The following is a 15467-nucleotide window of genomic DNA, read 5'->3' on the forward strand; positions in this document are numbered from 1 at the left end:
CTCTTCCATCTCTTGTATTCTGCTGTTTATGCTCATGTTTGTGGTTCCTGATTGTGTTCTCATGGTTTCTGTTTCTATAATTCTCCCAGTTTGTGTTTTCTTTATTGTCTCTATTTCAGTTTTCAAGCCTTGAATAGTTTCTTTAATATGTTTCATTGCATTTTTTTGGTTTTCTTTAAGGGATTTGTTGATGTCTTCCAATTTTTTGTTTGTCTTTTTCTTCAATTCTATGAGAGAATTTCTCATTTCCTCTTTAAGGCCTCAAACATTCTCCTGAAGTTATTTTTAGGTCATTTTTTTCTGCTTCGTCTATATTTGATTTTTCAAGTCTTGCTGTTGTAGTGTCACTAGATTTTACTGGTGTGTTACTCTTTGTGGTATTGTATGTGTTCTTAACTTGTTTACCCCTCTTTTCCTCTAATTGGTGTAGTTGGGGCTGTCTGTGACTCTGGTGATCAATCTTCAAGGTGCCAGTAGATCCAAAGCTCAGATGGTTGCTCCTCACGTTTCAGTAAATGCCACAGTTCCAGTCACCCAAATGGTCACTCTGTGTTCCCAGTGATTGCTTAGTGTTTCCAGGGTTTTCTCTGTTTCCATAGAGTTTGCTGTTCCAGGTCATCTCTGGCCTAAGTTGCTGGCTCAGACCTGTTTCTGTAAATGTTCTTGGTCTTGATCTACTCCTGCAGAGGTCTCCAGTTTGGGGTTGGTCTTGCAGAAGTCTTGGCTCAGGCCTACTCCACCAGAGTTCCTACACTCACACCCGGACCCTCAGATGTCCTGGCTTAGGCCTAGTTCCTCAGATGTCCCAGACTCATGCCTGGAACTGCTGGTTCTTGGCTCAGTTCTACCCCTTCCAAGGTCCCAGACTTACACCCACACCACCAGAGGTTTCTGGTTCCTGCCTACACCCTCATAGCTCCCAGGCCCATGCCTAATTTGCAGAAGTCTCTGGCTCTGGCCCACTCCCTCAGTGGTTGCTCCCCTGTACCTGCTTCTGTGGAGTTTGCTGTCTCAGGTCTGCTCCAGCCTAGTTTGCAGGCTCGGTCTAATTTCCACAAATGTCCCTGGTATGTATCCACTTCTGCTTTGGTGGAGTTCACTGTCCCAGGCCCGCTCCAGCCCAGTTCACTTGCTCAGTCCTGCTCCTGTGGAGTTTGCTGCCTCAGGCCTGTTAGTACATATCTTTATGCACAATGTTGACAACATATACTGTCTCCTTTAAAAGATGAGTAAAAGTGCTCAGAAATTCTTCATATGTTTGCTCAGGACAATTAATAAACTTATGCAAGACTTCTTTCATTAACTGATCTTCATCCATATCTCGAGCCTCAGTAATTGGGAAGGCATTCCTATTCATGGGTCAACTCTCAGTACCCTAGATGTCCATCACCTTTGTGCCCATCTAGTCACTTCTCATTTTATCCAGTCACACTAGATGGCTCCAGTCCTGAAGCACCATGAAGACAGACCATAAAAAACCAATTAAGAAACTCTTAACTGAATGGAGAAATAGCTTTCTCCTGGGATATTAGATAAACACAGCAATTGTTTATCTAGTACCAAATTCTCAGCCCTGAAATATACATACAATAAAATTATACTGAGTCAGTTATATGTGTGTGTATGTGTATGTCTGTATGTTTGTGTGTGTGTATGTAGCAAGAATTAATCTTAAGAGCCAATAACTTTAAAAAAAGAGAAAGGAACGATGTATGAGAGAGTTTGTAAGGAGGAAAGAGAAGGCAGAAGTGATGTAATTATGTTATAATCTTGAAAGTAAAAGAAAAAAAAGTGAAAACAGAAATATTCATAAAATGCTGAACTAAGACAAAATTGATATTCAAGCAAATAAAATAAAACTGTTGACTTATTTCTAAAACATTTCCAAAACTTACTTGAAATTTTTAAATTCAAGATGATCTTAAGGAATAAAAATTACTTCCATGAAACTTTTGTGAACTTTCTAGTCCTAAATGATTGCATGGTTTAAATGAATTTTACGAAAGCAAAAAATAATTTTTAGAATTATATTTTACACTTGAAAAAGGAAACAAACATGACAAATCTGCATGAATTATAGGGCTTGTTATGTGTTGCATTATTTACTTATAGTTCTCCATGACTTGAGAATAGAAATGCTGCTAAAAGAAGACTTATGTGGGAGGAATCACAAGGATAGTCTTCCATTGAATTAGAGATACTAAAAGAAATGATTTACTAAATAAGTATTTTTTTCTTTTATCCATAGATAAAATATACTCATCTCAAAAAATATAGAATGAAAGTATTCTGCATTTTACATCTAAATCAAAAGCAGTTTGGGGTTATTGTGGAGCAACAGGTTGAGATCAAGTGGAATGTGACTGGGTGGTTTATAAAGGAAGCAGGCAGTCTTTGTTACTTTGGGGATGTTTTTCTTTAAAAACAAATAAATGTGTACATTTCTGTTCTTCTAATCTATCTGTAGCTCTTATGATATTAGCATTAGTCACAATCAAACCACAGGCACTTTCAGAATAGATTTTAGATAGAAAAAAATTACTTGTCTTATATTTAAAATACATATTTTATTCATAATTTCTTAACAAAGTTTCCAAATGTTAGTTCTTTAAATAGTATTTTGATACTGAATAAAAAGCAAATAGCATCCATGGGATATTGAAATTTAAAATGATTAGAATTTTTCAAGGACAGGATATTCTTTCTCTTCATAGAAGTAAGATTTGGGAATCCAAGAGGTAGTTTGCCACCTCTTGGAATTTTTGCTGCTATTGGAATAGAATGGATAGTAATTTGAAACAACTAGCTGGCTCTATACAGATAAGAATTTATTGTGTAATAAAATATCAATAATCTTTCTGAGGATTTGAGAAGAAAAGAAATGTCTCTCAATGCTTGGGTTTGAGTAGCTGTTCTTTTCCAGTATGTGGTTTGAATGAGTATGGTTTTTTGTTGTGACAATGAACACAATGATTCTTGTCAGGCAATTAACAACATTGAAATATCTCTATGGTCATCCTGGGGCATACTTTCTCAGTTTACTGAACACCTTTTCTTTTTTTTTTTTTTTTTTTTTTTTTGGTTTTTCGAGACAGGGTTTCTCTGTGGTTTTGGAGCCTGTCCTGGAACTAGCTCTTGTAGACCAGGCTGGTCTCGAACTCACAGAGATCCGCCTGCCTCTGCCTCCCAAGTGCTGGGATTAAAGGCGTGCGCCACCACGCCCGGCCTGAACACCTTTTCTAAGTTGAGAATTTCTCACAGTGTAAATTCTGCATGTGTAACATAAAAGACAGACACTCACTTGTCTAGGTTTTCTCTGAGCTCAGACATAGGAGTAGAATCTTAGCACTAACATTTAGGTATAACAGGAGATTTCAGTTTAGAGAACCATGCTACATAGAAGGATGTTGTTACAGAATTCATTCTTCTGAATAAGTAAGAGATAGTGGGAAACCAAAACACTTTCAGTGGTATCTAATTTATGGCCATGTGTGTAGGGATGTCTTATGCTGGTGTTGACCTTACAGGCTGCAGAGCATCTTCTCAGTGGCAACACCACTACAAACTTCACAGGGTAGTCACAAAATGGATGTGAGATCTCTTCCGGGTTTTGTATTTTCAAAGTTTTATTTCTGATTTCTGGAAATTTCCTAAGCTATCTTTACATTTTTTTTTTTTACTGCTTAGCCAACTAAGTATGATGTATTCTGTTGATGACCACCAAAGACCATGACTAAAATGTTTTTTCTAAGTGTTATAGAATTTGTTCATGTCACCCTCATCAGACCCCTTTTCTAGTAAATGGAAGATTCCGATAATTAAGCCCTTACTACTGTATTTATTTTATTTTAGGAATTGAATCCTGAAATTTTGAGATCACTAATATAATTGTAACATTGTAAGATTTCACTGGATTTTCAGTAAAAAGTGTCTCCAAAATAAAATTGTTTGGTGTGGCAAATAAAAATATGCTTGGAGCATCAATACTGAAAAGATGGTTCACATGGAATTCAAATTTAAATGTATTTCATCTGACAATAGAAAATAAAATATGCAAATAGGCAAAAATAATGAATGCAAAAGAATTTCTATGCCATAAACACATTATTACAATTGTTTAATCTATTATTATTGTCTAAAGTCAAGTATCTACTTAGAAACATAAGTAACATACCTGGGGGTTACAGATATTTACCTCAACACAATTAAATTGCTTGAAGAAAGAACTAATTATTGTTATGAATGTTTAGTTTATTTGAAATAAATTAATATTCAAGATACATAGTGGACAAAAACACTGTCTCTCAAAAATAATATAATGCAAAGTATTATTTCTATATACAATTATATCTTTAATTTATGTCAGACACAAATTTATCTAAAATGATAATAAATTCCGGTATGTTTCCTTGAGTTTAATAATTGCCATTTTGCATACTTTAAGAAAAACAGTCAAATTTTATGGTTGACAAATGTGTTTTGAACATTTTTGGTAATTATTTCAGTTAATACAAAATTCCAGAGAAATAGTAATATATGATAAGTAGACCTTATACATCTCTCAAACCAGCTGAGAAATTTTCCTCCATCAAACAAAATAAAATAATAATCTTTACTTAGTGGTAGCTTGTAACATCTGCATGTAGGAGTTAATTGCAATTATGTACATATTTAAAAAGAAGCACAAAGAAAAATAAAAATAAGAAGTGTCATCTCAGCAGAACAAAAAAATGCATCATCTTTTCCAAGCATGCTCCATATTGCCTACCTGTGTACACAGGCACATTCTGCTCATTACAAAACCAAGAGTGTGACAGCTGGGTGATGTGATTAAATGCCACACACTTTGGCAAAACAACCCAACAAAAACACATATTCTTCTAAGACAGAAGAAAGATACAAAACAGTAATGGGAAAAGGAAGGGAAATAAAGATATCAGCTCTTTTGAAGTAGCATTGCTACTTGATTTACACAAACAGGTTTAACAATAACAATTTCAGTTTGTTGAAATGTTGGCTAACACTGGCTGTCTAAAACTTACAGAGTTAGATTTAGAGACAATTTTTATTTTAAGGAATTTATATTTCAGCCTATGATAAAAAATACAGAAGGTCTTTTAAATGTGATGTGGATGTGTGTGTGTGTGCGTGTGTGTGTGTGTGTGCTTAGTCAGAATGTAGACAAATATCTGATTTCTTTGCCAAGCATGATCTATCCACATGAAAATTAATTGAAACAAGTTATTGCCATCTCTGAACAGGTTTGATTTTTCTTAGAGCTCATCTTTACAGGAAGGCTTACCTCCTTGACTGAGACCTAGGAAGTGTGTAATTGTGGCTGTTATAATAAAGCTTTAACTGAAAGAGAAAGACTATGAGATTGCCTGACTTTTGTTTGTTGTCTCTAAACCCAGCCACTGGACTATGGAACATACTTGATACATTTATCCTCAAATAAGACAATATAGGTTACAAGCAAGGCATTTACATGTTTTTAAATGATTTATATAAAATTTTACTCATGTTAATTAATGTTTACTGTCTAAAATTGAAATGATTGTTTTCCAAATAGAAATCCTGTAACTAATTATCTCATAAAGTCATAAGTGACTTCAAGAAAATCTTTGACATTTTTTATTTCCTGATAAGATTATGAAAGGTGACAAATGAGCCAGTCTCAGGATGTTGGAATTAAAACTCAGAGCCATTTGTATTGACGGCTGTCAGGTGAAACATCTTGTACTTAATTAAGACCCAAGGACTTATTGAGCAGAAATTTGTTAATAATTATGGTTCATTTAATAAAATTAAACATCTCTAAATTTAGAAGAAACAGCTTTACCATCACTGCTGACTACTAAGAATTTTTTTCCCACAAGTTTTTAATAAAGCATTTAATGTATTTCGTGCCTGGAGAAGAAAAAAAATGAAGTAGAAAAAAAAAAGATTTATGGCATCTCCAATATTTCAAAAGAACTTCATTATAATTATTTATTTATCTTGAGTGTGTGTGTGTGTGTGTGTGTGTATGGGTATGTATGTGTACGTTCATGCATGCTGTGGCATAAGTGTCAAGGTTGGAGTCCTCATTTTGTCCCTCCCACCAGGAAGATTCCAAGGATAGAACACAGGTTGTCAGGCTTGGCATTAATACACTCAAACATCTTGCTTGCTCAGTGAATAACATTCTAGCTAAAAAAAGAAATTGTATTTTAGTATGGTCTTCTCTGACACACAGCAAGATAATCTCTGCAAAACTGAATTTAGCCTGAACAGTGTCTATTTACTTATTTTAATTTAAACAAATAATATATTTAATGAATTATATAAATGTGTATAGACATGCGCACATACACTTTATTTAATAAAGCTAAATTTTTCTATATTCTTAGGAATTCTTTAGGTGTGAAAGTTTCAACATCTTCTCTTGTCTTTCAGTTGACATTGCTGGATATTTATTTTTGTTTTTGTGTACCCATAGGTATTTAAATCTGGAGTTTCCATACTGAAAGCTCACTAACTTCTGTTTCTTATAAAAATAGGTGATGAGGCCTTTTTTCTGTTATCTTATGAGATGGTTTGGTAGTTAAAATTAAATTATGCCAGAAACATGAATATGTGACTATAACCCAATGGATGATACAAGAGCCTGAGAGTCATCATTACTCTTATTACTGTGATGATTACATCACTCTGTTAAGTAAGTTTAAACATGAAATTAAGAAAATCAGACCTGGTTCTAGGATGTTTATAACCAACTGAAGATTTCCAGTCTCTTAGACAATGTAAATTTCCTCACAGTGCAAGTTATTTTCTTTGATCAGTAGAGAGAAGTATCTCAACTAAAATGAAAGCAGTACAGAAAATGATACAAGACCTTTTGATGAAGAGTGATGAACAGATTGGGAGTTCTATGGTGGTCAGATGTTCTTTTGCAACTAGCTATAAAAGCATGGAGAAGTAACTCAACTTTCCTTATCTCATTGCTTTTTGCTACATCTTTAAAGTGAGGTTATTGGACCGGAATGATTTTACAAGGAGAATATATTTTCTTTTCAGTAGAAAGACTGGTGTTTTTCAGAATCCATAGACATTGTTTGGAAACCCAGAAAAGTTCTGGAAAATGGTATAGAAGCATTTTAATCATTTCAGATGCACAGACCCATTAAGAATACACAATCATAATCATAAGGTAATTCTATAACCGAAGTTAATACCATGTTATAGGGAACAAAGTATTTCATAATCATGCATTTTTCAATAACTGACATATACCTCTTTAGGATTCACAAATCTGCTTTGATTTCTTTTTCTAGGAATTATTTTTTTGAAAAAATCATGTTTTTATTGCTTAACCTCTTTGAAACAGCACCTATAGGGATATAAAGCTCTTCTTTATTGTTTATGTGTTTCCATAGCTCTTGTTTGCCTCAAAGTTTTCTGTTCACAGAGAAGGAAATTCTACAGGTGCCTTCTAAATCATCAAGTGTCCAAATATCAATAAGCAATAAGTAATATTTTTTAAATGTGGTTTTGTAGCCTATGAGTCATTTATCTATTACATTTATGCTTTAGGTATTAAGTAAATTAATTAACTCACACTATGCTAAAGTTGCAAGTATGTCATAATTTTTTTTTAAATTTAAAAACTCTTGAAAATGAACTATTTTGTAAAACTATTAATGAAATGTATAAATATTTACATGTAGTTTGTAATTAGTATCTTATTTTATAAAATATATTCTACAATAGTCACATGAAATTCATAAAGTGTATTGTTTTATTTATCTCAAGTAGATTTGAAATATAAATATTATTGTCATTGAATGGTTTTGTATGTATATATACATTTAGTGTCACTGAAATGTTACTAATCCCCAGGAGGAAAGAGTTATCTGCATCTAACACTGGATAATTTTAAATCAAGAATATTTTACTTTCCTGGGGCTTCCTGATCTCAGTTAATCCCTAAAGATTTTTTTAAAAGTATCAGACACAAACTAACTGGCATGTGCTCTTACTTAAATATATATTGGTTTAATACATGCATTAAATCAAGTGCTGATTGAAAATAAATGGGAAATGTAATATTGATCATATATAGATGTTTTTCTTGTAATCATTCTATAAATGTTACACTCTTGCAACTACTTACATAGTAATTGGTGTTGGGTATTATAAATGATCTAGAAACAGTTTTAAACATGAGAGAGTGTGCCTCTTACATGCAAATATTATGCACTTTATCATAGGGAACCTATATGATTGTAGATCTAAGTACTGCTGAAATTCTTGGAGCAATTGTTTCTAGATGAGAAGGTGGGCTATGATTTGAATTGAATATAATTTGTCTTTGTGGGTATTTATTTTGGAATATTTAATCTGCACTGTTTTCATGAATGTATAACATTTATCACGTTATAGGCTATGCTTATGATGTTATGGCATGTTATCTGATGTATTTTACCCAAATAAATGCTCTAATAATATATCTTTAAATTGGTAAGTTGATTAGAGGATGAAAGTTTATTTATTTTGTTTAATTTTCTCCTTTTGATATATTTTAAGTAGTATTAGACCTTACACATTCTGTTGACTTATGAAATCACAAAATTGTTCCAGGACAATCAGAATATTTTGCCTTATAACTATATCGAAACAACTCATGAAGTATCACTGATTTCTTTTACAAGAAAATAAATTAAAAAAGAAAACCATGTGGGAAAATACATATGAATATTAGTACTGGACAAAATACTTGCAGCTAGGGAAATCATTGACACAATTAGAAAATATTTTTGGTTATGTTTATGATTTTACACTGATATTTACAGATTTTTGAATGTCTTATGTTCTTGATATAGCATAAAACAATTATTATTCCTGTCAAACTGATTTTGCAGAAGGATGCTGAGGTTACAAACAAAGCTGCAGGGAGATCATGGCACATGCCTCTAATCCCAGCACTTAGGAGGCAGAGGTAGGAGGATCCCCAAGAGTTTGACGCCAATGAAAACTAATAAAGCACTTTCTTGGGTGTGTACATCTTCTTTGCCATATGACAATCTTCTCTGAGCATATTTCGCTGAGAGTACATCCACAAAAGTTTCACATACAGCACAGAAAACTGAGTGCAGAAGACAGCTCCTAATGTGGGCAGCTATTTCTATGAGACTGGAACTTGGCTTTAATAATAAGCGGAAGAAGAGGAAAGATGTTTTTGCATGGATGTTCTACTCTTCTTTAAATGAGTAGCCCCTCTTTTTTTTTTTTCATGATTGTATTTTCCACGTAGATAAGACTGCAGAGTTTTCAGTGTTTTTTTTTTATTTATTCTTTTTTAATTAAAATTTCCAACTGCTCCCCGTTTCACATTTCCCTCCCCCTCCTCCCACACATTGCCCCCTCCCCCCACTCCCCTCCCCCATCCCCACTCTTCTTCTCCTCCCCCCAGTCCATTCCCCCTCCCTCTCGATACTGAAGAGCAGTCCAAATTCCCTGCCCTACAGGAAGACCAAGGTCCTCCCACTTCCATCCAGGCCCAGGAAGGTGAGCATCCAAACAGGCTAAGCTCCCACAAAGCCAGTTCATGTATTAGGATCGAAACCTAGTGCCATTGTCCTTGGCTTCTCATCAGCCTTCATTGTCCACCATGTTCAGAGAGTCCAGTTCCAACCCATGCTTATTCAGTCCCAGTCCAGCTGGCCTTGGAGAGCTCCCAATAAATCAGTTCCACTGTCACAGTGGGTGGGTGCACGCCTCGTGGTCCTGATTTCCTTGCTCATGTTCTCCCTCCTTCTGCTCCTCATTTGGACCTTAAGAGCTCAGACCGTTGCTCCAATTTGGGTCTCTGTCTCTCTCTCGATCTATCGCCAGATGAACTCTCTGAATGTGGCGGACAATGAGAGCTGACGAGAGGCCAAGGAGTTTTCAGTGTTTTACATCTGGACTTGCACAGTTTCCTCTCCAGCTGCTTTCTGGTTAGATAGGGCAAAACCATTGATGTCTCTTACTCTGAGGCTTCCAGCTTCTGTACTGAGTAAACACTGGTTTCCTTGGCTCTTCTACTTGGATGGTCAGTGTGGGATTCAGCTTCTGAATGGATCAGCCAATCTGACACATTTTCCTCTGTAATCAAACAGAGATATACATTTTGATTCTGTTCCTGTAAAGAATCCTCACATATACCAAGACCATTCTTGTAGTCTTAAATTTTAAAATATTAATTTCTTGAACATAAGTGATTTTAAAACCTAAATTTTAGCTACAATAGTCCTGCCTGACTTCACACTTTAGCTTTTACATCTCATCAATTTCTGTGAAAGAAGAAGCATGACTTTAAAGGTATTATTTTGTACTTATGTCATATATTATAATTGAGGTCTTTTTGACATTAGAGATTTATATATTCTTAAAAAAAGAGGCCCAAGGGTGCTCCACTTTTCTAAGTCATATTTAAACCCAGTGGCAAAATGAAAGCTCTGATATTCACAATGCAGCCACAGACCTTGGTGGAATAAATTTACAGTGAACAAAGGACCTGACCTGCTCTCCTCTATTGATGAGGCCAGGCCATTTACTCTCTAGTCTAGTTCCATTACTCAAACACTACTTCATTGCTATGAGCCTTGGCTCATTGATTTTCATCACTGTGGATTGCAGGATTTTCTGGACCTTGTCAGATACAATGGAATGTTGCTCAGCTAAAGAGAAATCAAGGAAAAGACTTATTTTGAGACACCAGATTTCTTGAATGTTTTCTTTTTTCTGATATTTTATTACTTTATAAATAATAGGAATCAAAATTTCCACTGCCTCCCCTCCTTGCACATCCTTCCCAATTGCCTAACTCCCCTCCTTTCTCCCTGTCCAGTCCTAAGAGAGGGCAGGGTACCTTGCCCTGTGGGAAGTCCAAGGCCTTCCCCTCTCCATGCAGGCTTAGAAAGGTATGCATCCAAACAGAATAGGATCCCAAAAAGCCAGTACATGCAGTAGAGACAAATCCCATTGTCATTATCATTGGCTTCTCAGTCTGCCTCAATTGAGAGCCACATTCAGAGGGTCAGGTTTGACACCCTGCTCATTCAGTCCCAGTTCAGCTGGCTTTGGTGAGCTCCCATTAGATCAGGCACACTGTCTCAGTGGGTGGACCAACCTCTCGTGGTCCTGACTTCCTTGCTCATGTTCTCCCTCCTTCTGTTCTTCAACTGGACCTTGGGAGCTCAGTCCTGTGCTCCCATGTGGGTCTCTGTCTCTATCTCCATCTGTCACCTGACAAAGTTTCTATGGTGATATTCAAGACAGTCATCAGTCTGACTATGGGACATGGCTAGTTCAGGCACCCTCTCCTCCACTGCCCAGGGTCCTAGCTGGAGACATCCCTGTGGACACCTGGGAACCCCTCTAGAGTCAAGTCTCTTGCCAACACCACAATGCCTCCTTTAATTAAGATATCTTCTTCCCTGATCCCAAATCTGTCCTTCTTTCATCTCAACCATCCCACCCCCCCAAGTTCTCCCCAACCTTCTGCTTCTCCCTTATCTCTCCCTCTCTACCCTTCCCCCCATAGCACCCCCACCTCCATGCTCCCAACTTTTGTCTAGCTATCTTGTCTCTTTCCAATTTCCAGGAGGATCTATATATGTTTTTCTTTGGATTCACCTTATTACTTATGTTCTCTAGGATCGCGAACTATAGGCTCAATGTCCTTTGTTTATGGCTAGAATCCACTAATGAGTGAGTACATACCACATTGATATTTTGGGGTCTGGGATATCTCACTCAGGATAGTGTTTTCTATTACTATCCATTTGCATGCCAAATTCAAGATGTCATTGCTTTTTACCGCCAAGTAGTACTCTAATGTGTAGATTTGCCACACTTTCTTTATCCATTCTTCCACTGAGGGGCATCTAGGTTGTTTCCAGGTTTTGGCTATTACAAATAATGCTGCTATGAACATAGTTGAACAAATGCTTTTGTAGTATAATTGGGCATCTCTTGGGTATATTCCCAAGAGTGGTATTGCTGGATCTTGAGGTAAGATGACTCCCAATTTTCTGAGAAACCTCCACACTGATTTCCAAAGTGGTTGCACAAGTTTGCATTCCCACCAGAAATGGATGAGTACTCCACATCCTCTCCAGCATAGGTTATCATTGGTGCTTTTGCTTTTAGCCATACTGACAGGTGTAAGATGGTATCTCAAAGCTGTTTTCATTTTCATTTCCCTGATATCTAAGGAAGTTGAACATGTCCTTTAGTATCTTTTGGCCAGTTGAAATTCTGTTTGAAATCAATTTTGTTAGATATTCGTATAGCCACACCAGCTTGATTCTTAGGTCCGTTTGCTTGGAAAATCTTTTCCCAACCCTTTACTGTCTTTAAGGCTGAGTTGTGTTTCTTGTAAATAAAAGAATGTTGGATCCTGTTTTCATATCCATTCTCTTAACCTGTTACTTTTTATAGGTGAATTGAGTCCATTGATATTAAGTGATATTAATGACCAGTGGTTGTTAACTCTGGTTATTTTTTGGGTAGTAGTGTTTATGTGATTACCTTCTTTGAGTTGTGTTGGTGGAGGGTTGTCAAATATCTGTGGTATTGTGGGTGTTGTTGGCTTCCTTGGGTTGATGTTTTCCTTCTAGTACTTTCTATAAGGCTGGGTTTGTACATACATATTGTTTATGTCTGATTTTGTCATAGAATATCTTGTTTTGTTCATTGATGGTGAAAGAAAGCTTTTCTGGGTATAGTAGTCTGGGCTTGCATCCATGGTCTCTTAGTGTTTGTAGCACATCTATCCAAGACCTTCTGGCTTTCATGGTTTCAAATGAGAAGTCACGTGTAATTCTGATGGGTTTACCTTTATATATTACTAGACCTTTTTCCTTTGCAGCTCTTAGTATTCTTTCTTTATTCCGTACATTTTGTGTTTTGATTATTATATGGTGAGGGGATTTTTTTTTAAATCCAGTCCATTTGGTGTTTTGTAAACTTCTTGTACGTTCATAGGAATATCCTTCTTTAGGTTGCGAAAGTTTTCTTCTATAATTTTGTTGAATATATTTTCTAGGCCTTTGAGCTTAAATTCTTCTCCTTCTTCTACCCCTATTATTCTTTGGTTTGGTCTTTACATGGTGTCCCAAATTTCTGGGATGTTTTGTGTTAAGAATTTGTTTGACTTGTTGTTTTCTTTGATCAATGAGTCTATTTTCTCTATTGTATCCTCAGTGCCTGAGATTCTTTCTTCTATCTCTTGTATTTGTTGACTATACTTGTCTATGTAGTTCCTGTTCATTTCCCCAGATTTTCCATATCCAGCCATCCCTCAGTTTGTGTTTTCTTCATTACCTCCATTTCGGTCTTCAAGTCTTGAACAGTTTCTTTTACCTTTTTCTTGGTTTTCTTGGGTATTTTTGAGGGATTTATTAATCTCTTCTCCACAATTTTCATGGTTATGTTTAAAGTAGATTTCTTCTACTTCTTTTGGGTTAGGGTGTCCAAGTCTTCTTTTTGCATGTTTGCTGGATTCTAATGTTATCATGTTCCTTTTCAGGTTGTTGGAGGAATTCTTGCAATAGTGCCTGCCCATCTCTTTCTGCAAATGAGCCCAGCAGAGTCATAGCATCTTGGTCTAATCTTTGCTGTGCTGACTGTGTACTTGAGAGTTTTTCTTGGCCTGCCCTCTAGTAGGTCCCCTCAGCACTTGAGGAGGCTCTCAGGTCCCCTCCACCTTGAAGCAGGCTGAGTTGGGTATTCCAAATACCCCGCAGATGAAAAGGAGTGCTTGGGGCAGCCTGGAATGTGGTAAAGAAAGCCAGCATCTGGGAAACACCCTTCTATCTGGATCTGCTCACCTCAGGAACAGGGCCTCTTCCCTGGGCTCCAAGGACCTGGTAGACAAAAAAAGGCAAACTTGGGATGCAGGTTAGGAAGGTACAAAGAAGCCCCAGCGGGAAGGACACTCCTGCTCGCTCCCCAACACTCTCATCCCTGAAGCTGGCTGAGTTGGGGGATCCAAGGACCTCACAGATGATAAGTTGTGATTGGGGGCAGGCTGGAGTGTGCTAAAGAAAGCCAGCAGCTGGGAAAGACCCAGATGGAAGGCTAGGAAAGCTTAGGGAGTTGCAGGGGGCCTGTACTCAAAGCTTAGGGAGTTGCAGGGGGCCTGTACTCAGTTCCCCGGGACCCTTAGGCTGGGCCATTCACTCACCTGTCTGGATCCTCTCAGCACAGGAGCAGGGCCTCTTGCTGGGCTCCAAGTACCTTACAGACAAAAAGGAGAACTTGAGGGGCATGGTGGGGCGGTACAAAGAAGCCCCAGCAGCAGGGACCTTTCCGCTGGCTCCCCAACCTCTCAGCCACGAAGCAGGCTGAGTTGGGAGATTCAAGGACCTTGCAGATGATAAGAGGTGCTTGAGGGAGCAGGCTGGAGTGTGCTAAATAAAACCAGTAGCCTTGAAACACCCCACTGGATAGATGGCCAGAAAAGCTTAGGGAATTGGAGGGGGCCTTTCTCAGTTCCCAGGGACATTCCAGCAGCACCTCCACTCACTCACCTGTCTGGATCCTCTCAACCCTTGAGTGTTTTCTTAATTTTGACATTTTTGTAGCATAGTTCTCATGTAACTGCTCTCCTGACCCAGAATTGTGAGGCTTTTTATCATCCTGAGAACTCCCATCCTCCATCTCTATTTGTTACTTCAAGACAGGTAGAAACTTTAAAAATAATATTATAAATGATAATAGACACTTAAACAGTAGTAACTATAGAATTTACATGGACTGACTTTAGCTAACTTGCAAATTAAATAGCTTTTTTTTTTTTTTTTTTTTTTTTGGTTTTTCGAGACAGGGTTTCTCTGTAGCTTTGGTGCCTGTCCTGGAACTAGCTCTTGTAGACCAGGCTGGCCTCGAACTCACAGAGATCCGCCTGCCTTTGCCTCCCAAGTGCTGGGATTAAAGGCGTGCGCCACCACCGCCCGGCTTAAATAGCTTTTTTTTTTTTCGGAATCATAGGATACATCTTTGAAGAAATGGATCTTCTGCTTCCTGCTCTGCTAGGGCATGTTTCTGGATATACTGATCTTTCATGAAATATGAATGAATCATTCAGAGGAAGATGACAATTTTTGTTCATGGATTTAACCAGGATTCTGTAAAGGGAGGATGGCTTCAATTGTACCTATTCTGGATTATTATACAAGAAAAGTGCTAAATTGGCAAATAGCTCCTCAAATCAGGTAATTTCCTGATACAAAACTCTCACATCAATCAAATCCCATGAAACTAGCCAGTAACTTTCAAACCTGACCATGCTTCTTTACCTGGAAGATCTGCTCAGCTACACACTGCTTAGGTTCAAGTCATGTTTTTTTAATCAAAATGGCTCAAATGGAGCATAAGAAGTTACATTAAATTTGCAGGTGAACCTGTTGATCATGGTTTAAGAACCACATAGAAAT

At 37.1% G+C, this 15467-nt stretch overlaps 1 pseudogene; it reads right to left on the reverse strand.

Annotated features, from left to right (window-relative positions):
- LOC130883048 (60S ribosomal protein L5-like) overlaps positions 1–14691 on the reverse strand; it is a 49958-nt pseudogene extending 35267 nt beyond the window's left edge.
- Between the last annotated feature and the right edge of the window lie 776 nt (positions 14692–15467).

This window comes from Chionomys nivalis, chromosome 1 (assembly GCF_950005125.1).
Source record: "Chionomys nivalis chromosome 1, mChiNiv1.1, whole genome shotgun sequence".
NCBI lineage: Eukaryota > Metazoa > Chordata > Mammalia > Rodentia > Cricetidae > Chionomys > Chionomys nivalis.